General features: G+C 34.3%; 1 protein-coding gene across 2 annotated transcripts in view; it reads left to right on the forward strand.

Annotated features, from left to right (window-relative positions):
- LOC123699358 (zwei Ig domain protein zig-8-like) overlaps positions 1-20,883 on the forward strand; it is a 176,094-nt gene that overhangs the window by 130,472 nt on the left and 24,739 nt on the right. The window lies entirely within an intron of this gene.

A 20,883-nucleotide genomic window follows, 5' to 3' on the forward strand; every position in this document is an offset into this window, starting at 1 on the left:
GATACCTCATGAGCTGGCTGTTAATAATGGATTCCATTATTTTGGAGAGTAAAGAAGTGATGGCGATCGGTCTGTAGTTAGATGGATTTGAGCGATCGCCTTTTTTAGGGATTGGGTGGACAAGAGCAGTCTTCCACGAATTCGGAACAATGCCTTTGGCGTAAGAGAGCCGAAAAAGACGCGTTACAACCGGTGCCAACTCAGGAGCACATGTCCTAAGCACAATAGGGGAGACTCCATCCGGCCCTGTCGACTTATGGATGTCAAGGGAAAAGAGAGCGTTTCGAACGGCACGTTGTGTGAAACGTATATCCGCCATTGAATGGTTGCACCGCGGGATGGTCGGCGGTGTCTTTCCCCTGTCATCAAGCGTCGAGTTCCTAGCAAAGAGAGCGCCCAAGAGTTCGGCTTTCTCTTTAGCGGAATGGGCCAGAGAGTCTTCGTCCTTGTGCAAAGGTGGAAAGGATGAACGACAGAAGTTACCTTGGATGGCCTTGGCGAGGGACCAAAACGCCCTTGTTCCCGAAGGAAGTCGCGTTAGTCTATCGCCAAGTGCACCAATATAACTAGATTTAGCCCTAGCGATTTCTCTTTTGTAGGATCTGGAGGCAAAGTTGTACTTCTTCCTGATGAGACCAACGCTTGGATCGCGACACGCCGTTGCTGCAACCCAGGCTTGAAAAAGTTCCTGTTTCTGGCGAGACGCCATGTTACAGGAACGTCCAAACCAAGGCTTGGATTTGCCACCGACGGGCACAACAGAGTATGGCACAAATAGTTCCATACCCTGCAGTACCACGTCAGTGATAGACTCAGCACAAGCGTTGGGATCCTCCGAGGAGAAGCAAACAGGCCCCCATGGGTAGGAAGCGAAAAAACCACGCATTCCGTCCCAGTCTGCCGACTTGTAGTGCCACACACGGCGTCGAGCTGCAGGTGTCTGCTGTTTCGAACCCGTAAGTGGCACCATACTCCGTATCAGGCAATGGTCTGATGACCCCAGTGGGGCCACGACGGAGACCTGATAGTTCTCGGGATGTGTGGTCAGCAGAAGATCCAGAAGAGAGGGAGTATGGCCCTCCACATCCGGTATTCGCGTAGGCGATGAGACCAGCTGTGTTAGGCCATAGGCTAGAGCGAAATCGTGCACAGTTCGTCCCGCGTGGTCAGTTGTACGCGACCCAAGCCATTCAACGTGGTGGGCATTGAAATCGCCTAAAACCACAAGCTCCGCAGAAGGGAACTGTACAAGCAAAGTGTCGATCATCTCTTGGATGTGCTCAAATAAACGGTCGGTACCAGTATTCCCGCTGTGGGATCTGTACAGGCAAGCATAGACGCGAGGGTGGTCGCCGCAGTCAATATGCAGCCAGATAATGGACAGATCCTCACCTTCAAGGGTGCCAAGACGTCGACAACAGATATCTTCCCTAACGTATGCGCATACCCCGGCACGCGGTGCAAAAGTATGCTCCAGCTTAAAACCAGGGTATGTGAGATAAGATACGTCGGCCGGAGTTGATATCTGAGTCTCAGTCAGGAAGAGCAAGGCCGGCTTAGCCGTCTCAAGATGGTAGTGGACGGCGTTTAAATTAGTGTGCAGCCCCCGGATGTTACAAAAGTCCACCGTGAGAGTGGAGGGGGGTGATTTTCTTCGCTTGCTCTGCGAACCCCTTGGCACATGACCGAGCGGAATTATGCCCGCCCCAGAATACGACGGGCTGCCGCAGCGCAGGCGCTGCGGGAGGGATTCTCCTGCACCGTAGGTGCCGGTACCCTCCTGGGGTATTCTGCCTGATAATACCGCGTTCATATTTGGGGGTTGTTTTTGGGTCTCCGGACCCCTCACTCACCGTACGAAACACGGTAGCATACTGTTAATATGCCACCATTTCACGCCGGTTTTCTGTGAGGGTGTGGTAACTTCCCCGGTGCGAGCTTGACCCATTTTGTGCCGAAGCAGTGCTCGACTCCCACTGCTGATAAAATTATGATAATTGTAAAATTTTCGTTGGATAGTGCATTAATAATTAATTAATAATTATTTTAATTTTAATTCTATATTCCTGATCTCATCATTTACTTATTTATTTATTTTCTCTTTAGTAAAACAAACGATTTATATCTTTTATAACTATTCTGGGTCTTTATCTATTTTCGCACCAAATTACTATTAAACGGTGTGACAGACAGACAAACTTTAATTTAAATACAAATATGGATTCGTGATTATTTAATACATTATAATAGATATTCATCATTATTATCTAAACAAAAAACAAAACAGCCTATCTAAATACACGGCTTATCTAAATATCAAAAATGTGGATGAAATTTTAAAATATCATTTTAATTTCCTATGCCAAAACAATACTCTAACGAAATTAAATCGCTGTAAAATATGATATCAGATAATAACATTATTAAACTGTTTATCTGTTTTTATTATAAACCTTGTTGTACCTTAAACCTTTATAATTAATCAGTATTACGATTCCAGAGAAAGTTTAGGTAATTCTCGGAACCATTACCAGAAGCTTTGTTTTACAAATTTAACAAAAATTGTTTTTTCAATGGAATATTTTAGGTTCATTATCTATAAGTACTTATTGTACGCAATGCACTTATTGTACACAATTGGCAATGTAAGCGGGTGCCGAGTTAATCTAAATTATTAATGATTTATTTCATGTCACTGAATTCCTAATGAAGATAAAAACAAAATAAAACAGGGATTTAGTTATAGTACAGTACACAGTATTCTCAAATTAAAACAGCGATTTAATTATAGTACACTTCACAGTATTCTCAAATTAAAACAGCGATTTAGTTATAGTACAGTACACAGTATTCTCAAATTAAAAAAGCCATTTAGTTATAGTACAGTACACAGTATTCTCAAATTTAAACAGCGATTTAGATGGTACAGTAATTTATTTACTTAAACATATGCACCTTTAAATAAATACCATTTACTTGCAAAATATAATTATTTTATTTCTTCACCTAAATTCATGAATTATATTATTTCTGGTACTCAATCACGTTCCACGCCTGAACATCCAGTAGTTGTTCTGATGATATAAAGGGAACGCTAGAGAATAATACAGGATACATTATATCAAACACGAAAGTTTATAAAATGGAGAGAATTTAGTATGGGCAACGGTTGTCACGCGATAAAATACACGCAAAGGAAGCTACGAGCGAAAAGTTAGTAGTATACTAGCTTTGCCGCGTGGTTTTCCCCCCTCCTACCCCGCAGGCAAAATAAATAAATATTTCAGGACAATTTTCACACATTGCACGATCTGATCACATACTAAGCTTTCGCTTGTGTTATGGAAACCAGATGGCTTATAAACATACATTATATTTTCAATAATTTTTAATAAATACTCATATATATATAGATAATTAACACCCAGACACAGAGCAAACATCTAGGTTCATCACACAAACTTATTTTCATTTCATTTCATTTCAAATATTTGCCCTGGGTGGTAATCGAAACCACGATCTCTGAATCAAGTATTTCTTTAGCTCATGTGTTATTCTGCTAAGTAAGCTGTACATAAGTTATATTACTGCAAAGTATTATCACTATCCGTTCAGTGGTTTTCGCGTGATAGAGTTACAAACATACATACATCCATACTCACGAACAAGACTATGCAGTCTTTTGCCAACCCGTAATTGGCCAGCGTGGTTGATTATGGCGGGAACATAAAGGGCTGATGATGATGATGAATAATCTAATTTAAGAATTAACGCTATTATTTAAATACGATGTGATTCGGGCAAAATAAAACAAAAAGTTGTTGAAATAAAGAACAAAAATGTATTGTATTTTTCAAATGACATTTAACCCTTATTTGACACAAAGTTTCCTATTCTCAGTGAAAATATCATAAGGTTTCTTTTAAATTCCAGAACAAATATTAACCTTCCGATTAAGGATCAAGAGGCCATGTGTATAAACAAATTTCACTGTTTGGTTTTGACCCTTTGCTCACTTCACTCCGGATCGTCTTACTCCTAACAAAGACTCGTAATTGGAAATTTTACGATCCACTAAAGTATAAAATGTTAACGTTTAACATAATGAAGCAGTTTTATGTAATCGTATCCATTACATCCCTTGTAAAGACTGTTTTACGTACTTTTGTGTTAAATAGTCTAACTTTGGGTATAGCAGATAAGTTGTACGGAAAGTTGAGCCGATAAAAATCAACCAAGCGCTATATAAAAGATGAAAAGATTGATTTTTGAAGCGAAACTTTGCGCGTTGAGAATAAAATTTCAAGGTCATGGCAATACCGTCACGTCATACATTAAGGCGACGATTTTGGTATCTTTGAATCTTGCTAAAGAAGTTTCACTTCTGACATGTGTGCTCGGCACATACGCTCTTTACATTTTATAAATTTTTTCATAAATTTTAAATTTTCTTAGAAATTCAGTAATATACCAAATACTTGCCGGGAGGCAAGCCATTGTCTCTCTCTGTCTGCCATTGTGTTCTCGAGTATCAAAATATCTCTAAACCAAATTTCCTGCAAATTGGGTCAGTAGTTAAGGCGTGATTGAGTAACAGACAAACAGACAGAGTTACTTTCGCATTTATAATGTTAGTATAGTATGGATGATTCATTTTTATATTTTCAATCCCGTTTACTAAGAAATTCAGTAATTTAGCAAATATTTTCTTGTTTTACGTATTCAATTATTTCTATCGTATTACAAAACGTTACTTGTAATTCAAGAACGTTACATTTCGCAACAGGAAAATGAATTTCGCAAAGCAATGTTTGTTTGGGCAATGTTTTTGTTTGTATTTGTAAATTTTAATTACCTTTTTCCCAATTTTATGTACTCAGATGGTTGGGCCGGGGTAAAAACGGCCGTTATTTTAATGTGTCTTACTTAAATGGCTTTGCTCTTTTTAGCTGTACCCAAAACAGAAAGAATGGGTTTTTAATCTGGGTTGAAAATGTTGGTTCGTATCAACGAAGATAAGAGTTCAATGTATCAATTAGGATCTAATCTTTCTATGTATCTTATCGATATTCAGGCTATTTGAGCCTAGATCCCGGTCAGTCTTAAATTCAGAAATATTATGCGTCCAGACCCCACGACGAGTCCGTACACTCCATTAGGGTCTGATTTATCGCTTCCAACTAAAAGGGTCTCACAAGGAACGATCTTTGGTCCCCTACTCTATTTAGTATATAAGCATGATATACATATTTTGTCGTATGAAGATTTTCTATGAAATATTATTTTCTTTGATCGTAAGTACATTAAAGTGCCTCTCAATGGTGTATCGATTTTGCATTAAGGCACCCTTTTTGTCAAGATTGTGACTTGCTTATATTACGTTATTAAGACGTTTTATGCCATAAAGTATATTATTTACATTAACTTTTAATTTAAAAATGATAATATTATTTAAAAATGCAATACAATGTTGTACAGTTGGCGAACATTTAATCTAAAACCATTTACATAATCAGTTATTGAAATTATTTGATATGATTAGCAGCAAAGCATTTCATTGCATACACAGGACATATTAATTCATAAACAACATTGTTATATTACAAATTATTTCGAATATATTCACAATCCTTTGTTCTAAAATCACTATTATAATATTTCGAGTGAAAATGGTGATTTTCTCTTCATTACATTATGTTTATTTAGCAAAACCGAACAAATTATCATAAACTAGCTTACCGCCCGCGGCTTCACCCGCTTTGATTTAAACCTAATAAATTATATACTAAAACCTTCCTCTTGAATCACTCTATCTATTAAAAAAACCGCATCAAAATCCGTTGCGTAGTTTGAAAGATTTAAGCATACAAATGGACATAGGGACAGAGAAAGTGACTTTGTTTTATACTATGTAGTGAAGAAAGAAGTGCACAAATAAAAACAAAACTTTTATGACTTAGAGTTATGATATAATAGATATAAATTATAATAGCCTCCTCGCAAAAAAAAAATGGGAGTTCCTGAGATTACTGCGTTCAAGCAAACAAACTCTTCAGTTATATGATATTAGTAAAGGTATATAACAGCTACTAACGCTGAAACAAGTTTAAACAATACTAATAAAATGAACTTATTACGCTCACGTTATCAAGATCTCAAGGATTTACTCTCTGCCATCTAATTGGCTATTTCTTATTGTTGTTTACCAAAGGATCTGGGCTATTAGGTAAACGTGGAATGTAGGTCGATGCAATCACTTTGAAAGCTGAAATAGAGTATTGTTCATTGGATTTATTGGATAGTGCAGTATCTTGGCTAGATATTCTTACAATTGTAAACCGCTCAAGGGTTGAATACTGTTGTGGAATGCTTCGATCTGACCAAAAAGCATATTTTAGTCATTTATTTATATTTAATTTCTATGAGTATCATGCATATTGCATGAGCTTGATTGTGTCATAAGTAAATATTATATTTGATTGTGTCTTAAGTAGCGTGATGATATGCCTTCCTTGATAAATGGGCAATCTAACACCGAAAGAATTTTTCAAATTGGACCAGAAGTTCCCGAGATTAGCGCGTTCAAACAAACTCTTCAGCTTTATAATATTATAGATATAATTATATAGTTTTTTTTACAAAAAACTGCCGTTTCCAGAAAATTGGTTCTACAACTATTGGAATTGAATTGTATTGTATTCTATAACAAGCATCGACGCTTTCCGTTTAGAAACATACGTGCCTGACATTCATCTTCAAATGCATCTGTGTTCTATTATTTATAGTTTTATAGTATTTCAAAAACTTATTTAATTTCTGATAATACTGTAGAACAAGGTGCTAGTCTCTGAACAACAACCTCTATATTTTAGATCTATCATTTTGGCATTATAGAATTACAAACAGATATCAACACACTTATGTGGATGAGTTATTATGAAAAAGATACGAATAAATAGTTAAAAACACGCTCTAATGACTAATCAGATAATTCATATAATTATTAAAGAATCACCGATCCGAAGTGTATAGAGATTGAATTAAATCTGTGCGTAAACAATAGGTCAAAACCGAGTCAAGAGTTGGTTACATACAGACATACAGTCACCTGTAGCTTCACAGCTAATAAAAGCGCGTTAAAATAGTTCTTATAGCAAGATTTCACATGTTAGCCTTATTAAACAGAAATAACTTTCATTTCCATAATTATTTAAAACTAAGCATTTGTCAGCATCATCAAATTTCGTTGTTAATTTCATTTGATTAAAATACTGACCAGTGCAATATTTAGCAACAAATTAGCCATCAATGGAGCGTGAAATATAAAGTAATTTATAATACCAGTAAATATTAAAATTGCTTATAAAGCGAATGTATACACAAATCACATATTATCCCATTATCGGTTATTGAACACCGGTATTATAACTGTGACCTCATTTGAGTATATAAAATTACTAGCGTGGTAATACACGTCGCGTGGTAAAGCTGAAATTTCCTGATACAAAGCTTCATCTCCTATTTATGCCCTTGGGAGTAGAATTTAACAAAATCTGGTCTTAGTGGATCTTTCATTAAAGTCTCAGCCCGATCGGTTGAGTAGTTAGGGCTGAGCGTATGCGATCCGCCAGTCAGTCAACTTACCTCTTATATTATACAAAGACATGAAGATTCCAAAGCTTTGTTTAAAATTACTGGAAAATTTCCGTCCGTCTATATTATGTGTAAGGAGAGAGTATGTATCACGATCGCAACGGGGAGCCAGTAACGTCAGGTTATGTATTTAATTTCTTGATTTATTCTGTTATTATTTTTTGTTTTATATCAGCAGTTTTACAATGTATCACTGTTATAATATAACACTTGTAACCTTTCTCCTTTAACCAAGTTAAAGAGAATATATAAGCCAACATTTGCGTATGGTATGCGGCATGAATACACAGTATGTAATATAAAAGAAGACAGGAATGTAATATATTGTATGTTCTCTACACTGCATAATATATTCAACTTTATTTATGAATATATAAAATGCTTCACTTTAATTCAGCAGTTAAAGTGAAGCAAATTATGTAACAGATATATTTAATTAGCTTTTCTTCCATATAACTCATACAATTTGAAGAGTTTTTCAATGTAACTGTATGAAACTGCGCCAGTTTTTAAGCTAAAACGATAAAAGCTAAATGGTTGTTGGGCGCCCTGTGAAGTCAATAAGAAGATAATCAAAGAATATATTATGTAGGTACATAAGAATAATAGATATAGACCAAGATATTCTTCTACATCCTTGTGAAAAAGTTTATCTCAAGCCTTTCGTTGCTGATTCATTGCTTGAGCACTTGCCTCCCTTGGGTACACATTGTCGATTCAGAGTCTAAGGCCAATCTACACCAATACGATCATGATTGTCACCCGAGGCAGTTGCTTTGGAATACTAATCTGATAGGTCCGATAAGTTTAACATTCTGATTTGGACAGGCGAGTAACTTGGGGATAATCTGTATTTATAGGCCGAGGGCCGTGACGTCATTGTTGTTTTAGATTGTAAGCCCAGCGGATCAACCCAACAATAACAGATTTATAGATGGAACTGATTTTTGAAGACAGCAGTTTTGGAGATTAGTGTATTCTGTTGTTAAACCGATAAATAATAGTTTTAAGAAGTATTTATAGTGGTATTGTTTTCTTAACACCGCCTCGTGCATATTATAAATTCTCCATAGATATGAGTGTGTATACAGTGAGTTTGGAATATCTCTAGGAACGTTACATTTCCTCTTTTCAATTATAGCTCCATTCATACTCTTCCTGTAAACTTGTTATTAGTTCAAACATGTCACCTCTTTTTCTCCAGTTGGAATCTATCTTACTGCTAGTGTAATTGATAAGGTTTCACTTCTAACATCATACATAGTCTTTTTCTCTATTAGGTAGAATCAATCTTACCACTGGCAACTTTGATAAGGTTCTACTGCGATCTATCACAGTTACGTTTCTATATTTCTCTGTATCTCTAATTTATATGTTTTACTCGCCTTCCAGCTTGAAATATCTTTTAAACACCACATTTAGATTGATATTTAGTTTTATAGCATTCAAATGCTTTTTTTACAATTTCACAACCTTTGTCTTATTCAATATTCGCAGAATTAACCTGTTCCTAAAATTGGTAATAATTCTAAAGCTCGATCAACCAAGCAAAGCAGAATGGCGTTTTGGTGTCAAAGCGATTATTATTATGATGCATAACTCGCTTCATAGTCTCAGCCGGGGATGATTTATTTTCAAGATGGTATAATTATTAAAGTGGAGTAACAAATTATGAGCTGGTTATATGAAAGTTTTGTTGGTTCGAAATACGTGTCGACAATAATGAAACTGTTATATTATATTCATCGATTTGTATCGATGTGTGATAATATATTTAGGTAAGTTATTTTATGCATAAATTGTTATTGACCAATTTGCAAATAATATACGATGTTTTTTATTTGACCATTTTACGTCTAAATGCGTTTCACGTGACCAAGGTAGCATGTGTGTTTATTAAGTAAATAAATCAATTTAATCTTTCACAAACACCAATTCCTCAACGTAATTTATCTAACTCCAACAACACAATACAATTAACTTTCAAGAATAGCATCCCAGCCTTTTCTTATTGAAGACATATAAAGTTGTCTATCCTTCGAACATTACCCTGGACCCAGTGTACAAAACTCCAATAATGCTAGAAGATAAATAATAAAGGTCACAATGTTCGCAAACTGCTAATAGAAAAGGAAAATAAGTCATGAAACAACAATCCAGTGATGTTGTTATATGTTACTTCAAATTCATTTGCTCAAGTATATTTCGGAAGAAATATCATCAACTTTTTAAGCCCTCTGGAGTTTTTATTCTTATTTAGTTAATATTTGAATACAATGTTGTTCCGCTCCTTTGGGTGGAGTTTTTTTAATGTACCTACGATGATAATAAAATAATTTCTTTGTTGTTTTGAGTTTGTTTAATCCTTGTAACAAAGAAATTCCTTTAAAATTTTCTCGCTAAACTTTTTTTGTCTCATCAAGGCTCGACGTTGCTATCCGTATTAGTTTTGATATTAATATTTAAATTAGAGATCATTTCCACAACTTTATAACAAAACTTCTTCTTTTGTCTCATTTCAAACAGTTTTGGAACAGTCTACTGTCCTTCAATAGGGTATAATCATTAGAAGTCATATCCAGCCAAAATATCAAGCCTAAGTCACAATTTGCTTCAAGAGTTTCAGCAGTAGTGTGGACAATTTTCAGACAAATTGAACACGACGGTTTAAATTTATCGCTTGATCACTATCGAACCCTCGACCTAGATTTTCGTTAAGGGTCTTTGATCTGCGGGCCTTTCAAATTTCATAAACATTTTCAGTTACTAGATCTTTGTAAAGGTTGTTTATATTCAACGCGATAAATAGTTTTATAGAAATTGGATAGAGGAACATGCAAATTTGTATTTCAAACTAGCTGTTATGGCTTCGCTTGGGGGGACAAAGGAAATACCTTTATCATTATTTAGCCTAGTAAGGATAACGTAAATATTATAGCCATTATTTGCAACTCAAAATCGGAAAGGAAATATGTGTCCTTTCAAATTTAATTGTCTAAAGGCATTCAATTTAAACTTGTAACATTACTCAGATAAAGTTAGCCAAACTTTGACCTAAATGCATCCACAATCAGACTGCAGGAAGGCTCCGAGATCTAATTAGAGGCAAGATTGGGTTTGACAACTTGTTAGTTTGAAGATCTAAGGTATTGTCGGACTGATCAATAGAATGGTGCTCGGGTATAAAGGATTCCAGAGGTATATACGAGACGATAAGATCTGGTTGGTTCAAAGGACTATTTATGTATCTAGCTGTGGTGTATAATGTTGTAAATAGGTTTTGGAAGTAGATATTTTAATGACGTTTTGTGTATTACTTATTATTTTTTTGTATAAGTGTGAAACTTAAAAATTAAATAAATAATCTGCATGGGCTCCTTTCGAAAAATTAATAACTGAAATATAACAGTATGTTAAATGCATCTTTTGTGTACAGAATAACGTTGTAATCCGATATGTTAACATTCATAATATTTATGAAATCTTACTCTACTTTTATTAAAATAAACTTAACAATAATTCGTTACCTACCTGACTTGAAACGTCTTACAAATTTCTACAAAATATTGCACTAATAAACGTAATATAGAACTATGAGAGTTTCAACAGAATAATTTAATATTCGCAAAATTATTAATCACTCAGAAATATTTAATGAAGCAGGTCTTTTTCCAATTTGCAATTTCCTACAAAGTACATGTAAATGAAAATACAAAACTCGTAGACGTAACTCGTTTTTCTCAAGTCCAATAAGTTGAAAACTTGAGCGTACAATAAAATCTATTAGAGAACGAATATTGGAGTCAATCGTGAAGTTAACGGGTCTGGACATATTTTATAAGAAATAGCGTTTTCAAAAGAGTTAGCGATGTTTTCGCTATTTAGTACCATTTAAATGATTTAATGTTGGTTATTTTCTTTGCAATGTAAAATATTATAGAAAATGCTTTTATTTGTATACCAGTTTAGAGCTTATACCAACTTTTTTATTAATTCACATTTTAATTATCTGGTTCCTCTCGTTTTTCTGATTGATATTGATTCCATGTTAGACTCAATTTAAAAAAGTTTATTGTAAACTCCAAGTTTTTTTCTGCTCAGTTCCTTCCAAGTTCCAGGAATTATTCATAAAGTAGAAAACAGAATAAATTACTAAAGTAAAAGAAAGGCAAACCGCACATTTCATTACTGTAACATCCCCCCACCAAGGTATGTTCTTGGCGTAGATATATTTGAAATGAGAGGCTTGGAAATTTTCACATAATACGAGGTCGTGTAAGTCTCTCTAATTACTTTTTAAATTCTGAATAACTTTCCTTTTAGCTCTTATTAATTAAGGAACTATCGAGAACTCAATAACGCTATTAAAATGAGCAAAGATATTTTATACTTAGTTTTACGTAGAGATTTTTATAAGTTTGAATTCGACGTCAATATAGAAGTGTAGAGTATTATAATGGGTAAAATTAATTCTATCAATTGCCTGTATTAGTGATTTTTTATATAGTTACCTCGTGACAATTATGGTATATCTTTGAATGTTTAATTGCAACATAGATTGTATAATTTACTTATTTATAAAATGAATGAGGTATATTCTGCTTATTTTTATACTTTACTAGCTTACCGCCCGCGGCATCGCCCGCTTTGTCTAAAACCTAATAAATTATATACTAAAACCTTCCTCTTGAATTACTCTATCTATTAAAAAATGCATCAAAATCCGTTGGGTAATTTTAAAGATTTAAGCATACAAAGGGACATAGGGACAGAGAAAGCGACTTTGTTTTATACTATGTAGAGATCTGTTTATATTCATTTACATTTTGGAAATACGTTCAACAAATACATTCAATTTATTTCACCACTAACTTTAATTTACATTTCCCATTACTTGAACAATATGAAAGTTGCCTACTATATCTTACAATACTATGAACTTTTATAAATAACCCCATTTTTCCATCGTCTCGCCAGGCACTGGCTTGCATCCAAGTGTCTTAGCAGAAATGCTGGGAAAAGAAAAGTATTCCGAGGGTATTACTTCTTTGATCAGCTTAAGAGATTTTCCGGTTTATTTATTGCTTTAAACACTGGAAAGGTATATAAATGTGAATTGTTGTGAATATGATTCAAACTTTACGTATTTTCAATTTCAATTTTCGGTATTTATGTTTAGGAAATAGGAGATATGAGATATTTTGGACTCAAATATAATTTGTACGTTACTAGCTGCTTTTTGGCCTAGCGGCTTCGCTTTGTTTAAATCTTAACAAATTATGGAAAATAACTAGAAATTAGGTTTAAAGACTTTATTACTCAAAAATAAAAACCGCATCGAATTGCGTTACGTAGTTTAAAAGATGCGTACATAGGAACAGACAAACAACGGGCAGCTATATATACACACGTATAAAAAATCTTTAAATCAGTAATTTTTGTTTCAAACTACGGTCCTTCGAGCCGGATTCTTTGAAACTGAAGCAATTAAAAATTAAAATTTAGTCTCTGTCCTTCGTAAATATTGAAATCCTTTAACTTAAGACGGTAGTTGAATCCCGTATCTCTTACCCTTGATATCCTTTTATCCCACGTGGCTTCAGTGTACAGTTTGAGGTTATGCGGTGTATTAGTATGTAATCCATAAGGGTACACTTACGCCACTAATAGTTATTATTAGAGGACGTTGTTTTTAATATACACTTTACAGTATAATTATAAAAGAAACGCCATAACAGGTAAGGATGTTTAAGAAAGAGCAGCTAAAGTAGTAAAGGAATTATTTTGCAACATAAAATTTTATTTCATATTGAAGACGAAAACAAGATTTAGCATCAAAAAATCGGTAAATATAAAAGACGTGTGGCACTCGGGGACTGCCGCGGTAAAGCTATTGCATGCTATGCCTTCAAGCCACACTTCCGCCCGTCGGAGTGGGGAGCGTGAGGTTTTTTCGTTACGGAATTTCTGGAATCGCGCGCTCAAGGCCCGCGATAGAAGCTATGCAATAGCTTAATATCTTCAATACGCGTTTTTTAAAATGGCTTTCTTATTATTAAAATAGAATAATAGATAAATAACTGACCTAACATCCATTCAGCGCACTTTCCATTCAGATTAAATATTTAATATTCATAAAACCTATGAAGTATAAAATTGAAGCGATTTCAATCAATTCTAAATAAAAAGCTGTTTCAATTAAAAAAATCAATTTCTTCATCCATATTAGCTCCAGGCGGTTTAAATCGTATTGAGAACAAGGCTTGCTCTGGATTAGGTATTGTGCAGGAAATGGGATCGAATGCCAATTGCTTGGTTTGATATCACAACCGCATTATTGTTCTTGAAGCATCCCATAATGGGATACGGGTGCGATCGGGCGACAGTCTTTTATTCTGCGCGATTCTTCTTGGAGTGACGTGGCGATGGTAGTTTTAAAATGCAGGCTATCTGTAAAACGTTTAGATGGTTGAAGGTTATGAGTTTATGGCTTATAGTGTAAGCAATAATATCTTCAAAAAAGTAGGTTTACGATATGCCGTATTTCATGTATACATTTTAGATAGTACTCGATGTATAAATTTTGATACTAAAATAGCATCAGTTTCGAAAACAGCTTCATCAAAATAGAATTATGATTACTCATCCGATTCTTTTAAGTAAGTATTTTGTATCCTATCTACATAAGAAGACTTATAGTAGAGCCATTTTAATAGGCAACATTTGACAGTTCAACAAAATTCAACAACGTAACCTAGTAACGACGACATAGAATAACATGATATTTCGTTTTGTTAGAACTGCACATTTGCTTAACTTTTTTCAATTACGATTACATATTTATAATTATAATGACCGATACAAGTTATTTTAAGATTTCATTTTACTGATAAACCATCCTAAACGTATTAACCAATTTCTGAATTGAAGAACTGACGTCGCTACAATTTTGTGTCAATAAACCTTTTTTCTTTTTAAATACTAGAGACGTTACTCTAAAAATCGAAATCTGACATCTAGAATCGAATGCATTTATTACTTGTGAATAAAAATCATCTTAAGTTAATAAATTCGATTGACAAATGTTTCAAATCCGTATCGATTAATACACTTTAATCGATGTTTTTAAGCAGGTTACCTCTCTTCGAAGATAAAATTGATAGACGTCAAATGTTGCCTATTAAATTGGCTCGACTATAGCTGTTAACGTTTAGAAATTGAGATGAAAATTATGTCTAAATCTTTTATTTTTTGTTACTTTTTCACTTAACATTTTATATCTATACTAATATTATAAAGCTGAAGAGTTTGTTTGTGTGAACACGTTAATCTCGGGAACTACTGGTCCTATCTGAAAAATTCTTTCGTTGTTGGATAGCCCATTAATCGAGGAAGGCTTATAGGCTATATCATCACGCTAAGACCAACAGGAGCGGAGCAATGCGCGTGAAACCACAGGGAACAACTTGTACCTACTTTATAAAATCAAGTGCAGCTAGGGAAAAACTAAGTAAATTGAGCCTGTTTTTATAACGCAAGAGATTATATTATTAACTCTACGTTATTTTATACCGCAAAATAGTTACGGAAGTTGTTAACTGCACGGCAACTACTGGCTACTATAATAATTCGATGAACGTACCAACTCATATAGAAGATTGTTACATAAAGCTTTCTAGGTAATATTAATTTAGTTTGTTGTTGGTATAGCTCTGTTAATTTGTATATTGATAGGTAAAAAAGCTTCTTTGTTACCATAATTAAAAAATTGAAATGTGAAATCATTTTCAGTCTTATATAAATAAAAAAGGAAACCCGTTTTCCATTGTCCCGGCATCACGCGTGAACGGGTGGACCGATTTCGATAATTTTTTTTATTATATTCTTCGAAGTACGAGGATGGCTCTCATGTAGATAAAACGTAAATATGTACCACGAGCGAAGCGAAGGGGCGGACCGCTAGTATATCTATAGAAATGCATGTGTGAATGTATGACATACACACACGCATATCACTTCTTGAAGATGTTTAAATTATGAGCATTTTAAAATTTAACTATTGGTACGTTTTGGATTCAATCCCTGTTTAATAACACCTCTGTAGAATATAAACAGAAGTCTTATATGACTTGAAACGGTTATAACCACTTGATTAAAACTAATAGATGACATTGCTATGAAATGCCTACCAACACCACTACTTATTTGAAACTTACAAAAACAAAAGCAACAAAAAATGCATCTAAAACAGCGCAAATACAAAACACACCAACATTTACATACAAAGCTGATAGCAAAACACTAATTTTCTTTCTACAGCGCTCATTAACCGAGAAAGAAAAAACAAAGCACGTCAGAAAATAAATTACAACAGCACAAAGACTGAGCCAATTACGCGGTAAAGGCGAAGTTCGATTTCCAACTTCTAATTAACGAACATATGCGCATAATTACGCAAATGTAAGGAATTGCTTATATTATACCCCTTGGCTTTGTTCGCGAAATTAGACGGTATAAACGTCAGCACATTTCGGCTAGAATTGGGGTTATGTTAAGGTATTGAAAAATGTAGATCGATAGAGTTTTATTGTGATAAAAATTTAGTATACACAGCTATAATTTTAGATGTAAATAAGGAAATAATATACTGGACGGATCCAGGTTCATGTTATCCTAGATAATAAACTAAGACATCAAAGTATCAAACATTTTACATTCAAATTGATTTTATCGTTTTCTTATAAAAATAAAGAAATAATATATTATCAAGTTTAAATTGCAAATAATTTAATATCATAATATTATAAATTTTACTTGATTCTCATGAATTTGTTTTAATTAATATGCAGATCGATCTATCAGCGTGAAATAAACATACCTAAATTTTAGAATTCAGTCGTGTAAAACTAATTTGAACATATTATTTATTAAGTCTATACCGATTTCGATGAAACTTTGTCAAGTCACGCAAAGGTTAGAGTTTGTTCAACCATATTATATCGAAGAAAATATATTCCCAAAGGTGCAATAACCAGATTGCTCACTTCTAAGGAGTTCAATAGAGTGTGAAAGTTTATGCGACATTTTCGTCATTTAGAAGTTAAAATCTTGTGGATGTTCAGCTGAATTAATTTTATGTTAACACTAGCGGTCCGCCCCGGCTTCGCCTGTGGTACATATTTCGCAATAAAAAGTAGCCTATGTTCTTTCTCAGGGTCTAAATATTGTCTTTGCCAAATTTCATCAAAATCGGTCCAGTAGTTTATGAGCCTATTCATTACAATCAAACAAACAAACAAAGTTTTCCTCTTCATAATATTAGTGTAGATGTACGTAAAATTTAGAAATAACTTACTAATATTATAGATGCGAAAGTAATTCTTTCTATCTGTCGATCTGTCTGCTTGTTTGGCGTCTATTTCTTCACTTCTTCTTCGCCGTAAAACACTGCACCGATTTAGATTAAATTTGGTAAGAATATAGTTTGAGACCTGAGAAAGGACAGAAGATAAGTTTTATTCCGTGGGTCCAACGGAAACGGGAATTATGCGTGATTTCCTTTGGCCGGAAATCTTTAATATAAACTTAAAAAATTGGGAAAATTGTTTGACGTATCTATGCTTACTGTAAAAACAGCAGCATCTAATCGGTATGAAACTTACAGAGGTAGATTAGGGTCTGGATAACATTTTAACACAACGTAAATGAAGTCTTAGTTCTAGCTTGTAATTTATATTTGCAAATTAGTTCGTCTAGACGCAATATTGATAGTGAATGTCAGCAGTCACGCACTAAATTTACTGGTTCTGAAAGTAAGATTAAGGGGTATTTTATAACGCTTACATCAGTTAAATAACGATTTTCTGATTTCAACCTTAAGGAGAGATTTAAGTTCGAGGTCTTAACTTTAACAAATTTATAATATAGTTTAGATTTAAGGTTAAAGTTAGAGGTATTATATTTTACGCTTCACTAGGCACTGGCATGTTGACTGGCCATGCAGTTTTCACCTGTTAAAATATTTTTTATACTAGCTGCGCTCCGCGTTTTCACCCGCGTGGCTCCGCTCCTGTTAGTCTTAGCGTGATGATATATAGCCGGCTATCTAACACCGAAAGAATTTTTCAAATCGGACCCGTAGTTCCTGAGATTTACGCGTTCAATCAAACAAATTCTTCAGCTTTATAATATTAGTATTGATTTGATGAATTTCTTCAAAATATAAACGCTAAACAATACAATTACAAATTTAGCTTTAAACATGAACTACATTAGTATATAATACTAGCACCTTGCCTCGACTTTGCTTGACCAAATTTGAGATTAAAAATACACCTCTATCACTCGGTAAAGATTGAGCTTCATGATAGTAAAAAAATAATTATTAACATAAATCCAGATGTTTTTGAGTTAAGCCAAATCAAACAAAAATATTTTCCTTTTCATAATATTGGAATAGATGAAAGTAAAGTCCCATGTCCCCTTGTCGTGAACAAATCGGGAAACCGTTCGATGCAATTTATTTATATTAAAAATGTCGTGGCCACGGGATTGCCTCTAGCTACTTCCTTAAGGAGTGTGTGTGACATATAATTTACTGTAGGTTATTTTATGTTAATTTAATATGGATTCCAGCCAGCAGTAGGTAGAGTCGATGACAGTTGAATATTATGTTTACATTTATACAATACTTTCAAATAAAACAAAAAACAAAAACAGACGGTTAACTAGTTTATTTAAGAACTATAAACAGATAAAACTATACCAATAACTTATATAGTTATTACTTCACCGCTTGTTGATGGGAAGAAAAATAAAATTAGATTTAGAAATAGCAGATTGAGAAATTATTGAAATAAAAACATATTGCAAAGACATTTTATATTTTAGCGCAGATGAAAAACCTTCTAAAAGTAAAAAAAACGACGTGTTCACGTGTGGCACTCGGGGACTGCCGCGGTAAAGCTATTGCATGTTATGCCTTTGTAGCGACACCTCGCTCTGAATCGCGCAAGCGAAATTTTTTCGTTACAGAGCTATATATACAACTTTCCGACATCATCCATTGGGGCCTAATCGGCCGGCCAGTCGAGTAGACTAGTCGTGAATTCTCTCTTTTTCGATGGAGGAATTCCACCTTCCTTCCTCCACACCTTCAAGCCACACCTCCGCCCGTCGGAGTGGGGAGCGTGAGGTTTTTCGTTACGGAATTTCTCGATTCGGTCCCCGCGCTCAAGGCCCGCGATAGAAGCTGTGCAATAGCTTAAAAAAATCCCTAATATCTTGTAAGTATAATTTCGTATTATTTTAGTCAAGATGTAAATATTATGTTTATTCTTGTAAATTCTATGCCACTTGTAACATGCTTATTCGTCACACAAACTCCCAACGTCTTATTTACAAGACTTCAAACAACCACAAATTTTTCCCAAACCCAGACTAGCGCGTTTAATCAGAAACTTTGTTCATACATTTCGCATAACAAAGGACGAAAGTTTCTCAAGTCATTGTCACATATAGCGAGCTAGTTGGGCTCAGTTTGCGAAACAAGTAAAATTGAAATTCTTGTAGCGTTGAGATATTTATGCTAAGACGGGTTAACGAATGTGTTTATCTATACTTCTATACTAATATTTTAAAGAGGAGAAGGTTGGTATGTATGTATGGTTTTCACGCATAAACTACTGAACCGATTACTATGAAATTTAGCACACATATAGAGCGTAACTTGGATTAACACATAGGATAGGTTTTATTCCGGAAATCCCACGGGAATAGGAACTATGCGGGTTTTCTTTTGAAAACGCGGGCTAGGCCGCAGGCGGAAATCTAGTGGTATATATAATATTTTGTTACCAGGATATAGATTACTAGTTGTGCTCCGCGGTTTTACACGCATTGATACGCTCTTATTGGTCATAGCGTGATGATGTTATAGCCTTCTTCGATAAATGGGCTGTCGAACACAGAAATAATTTTTCAAATCGGACCAGTAGTTCCTAAGATTAGCGCGTTCAAACAAACAAACTCTTCAGCTTTATAATATTAGTATTGTTAGACGTAACTTTTGATTTAATATTTTTGTGGATGAATAGTTGTCAATATAGTTGTCATTATTTCAAGTAGCTGTCGAATACTTTAAAAAGCCGCTTTCCTTTGTCTCGTGGCGCATTCGTACGAATCGTGCCTAGGGGCTCGGACGTTGTTTATACGACGTTCGACCCAACTACCTTCACTTTGCTAATAGTCGTTGACTTGCTGCGTTTTGTTATCAACTACCTACATCAATTAGGTAGCTGTGTAGAATCGCAGTACATTCTTATTACATTCAAACTAATATTTAACCCGGCCTCGCGTGTTATTTCTTAGAGTATAGATTATTATGTTTTCATTTTATATTAAGTTATTTATATTTTATATTTATTTATTACTTAGTTAGTTATGAGAATCTTCAATCAATTTTTTATATCCTTTAAAATATTCTCATGATGTTTTATGGCTAGTAAGTATAGTTTGAAAGAAAGAAAGAAAGAAAGAAAAGAAATTTATTGCCAAAAAAAAACACAGCCAAACACAGCTTTGATTCGGTTGGTGTTTTTAAATCATGTTAAACAATATTTAATACATAATATGGTAGAAAAATATATACTAAGTCACATATTATTGCACTGCAATAATACTGCATTATTTCAGAGTCAAACTTCTACGTCCTCGTTAAATCAAATTAATTTAGCAAGCATTCCTCCATCCTTCAAGAGATACTCTATCTCTTCAAGGATGGAGGTGATCAAACATCATGATTCCTACATACATACTGTAAATAATTATGTTTAGTTATATTAATTGATAAAACACAGTTCAACTTAATCACATCTTATATATAAAATTCTCGTGTCACAATGTTAGTCTGCATACTCCTCCGAAACGGCTGGACCGATTCTCATGAAATTTTCTGTGCATATCGGGTAAGTCTGAGAATCGGCCAACATCTATTTTTCATATGTACCACGGGCGAAGCCGGGGCGGACCGCTAGTTATTATATATTATTTTCCTATTAACGCGACTCCACTCGAAACGCGAGTGTGACCCAAATTGTATTCAAGCATACTCGACCGTTTCAAAATTCTGGTTAAAATAATTGAATAAATAGGGACAATGATTACTTTCCGGCTAAACTCAAGATCAAACTGGGGTCTGTATTTATTCAACCGTAATGTCCGACTTTCAAA

This window comes from Colias croceus, chromosome 17 (genome assembly GCF_905220415.1).
Source record: "Colias croceus chromosome 17, ilColCroc2.1".
NCBI classification, from domain to species: domain Eukaryota; kingdom Metazoa; phylum Arthropoda; class Insecta; order Lepidoptera; family Pieridae; genus Colias; species Colias croceus.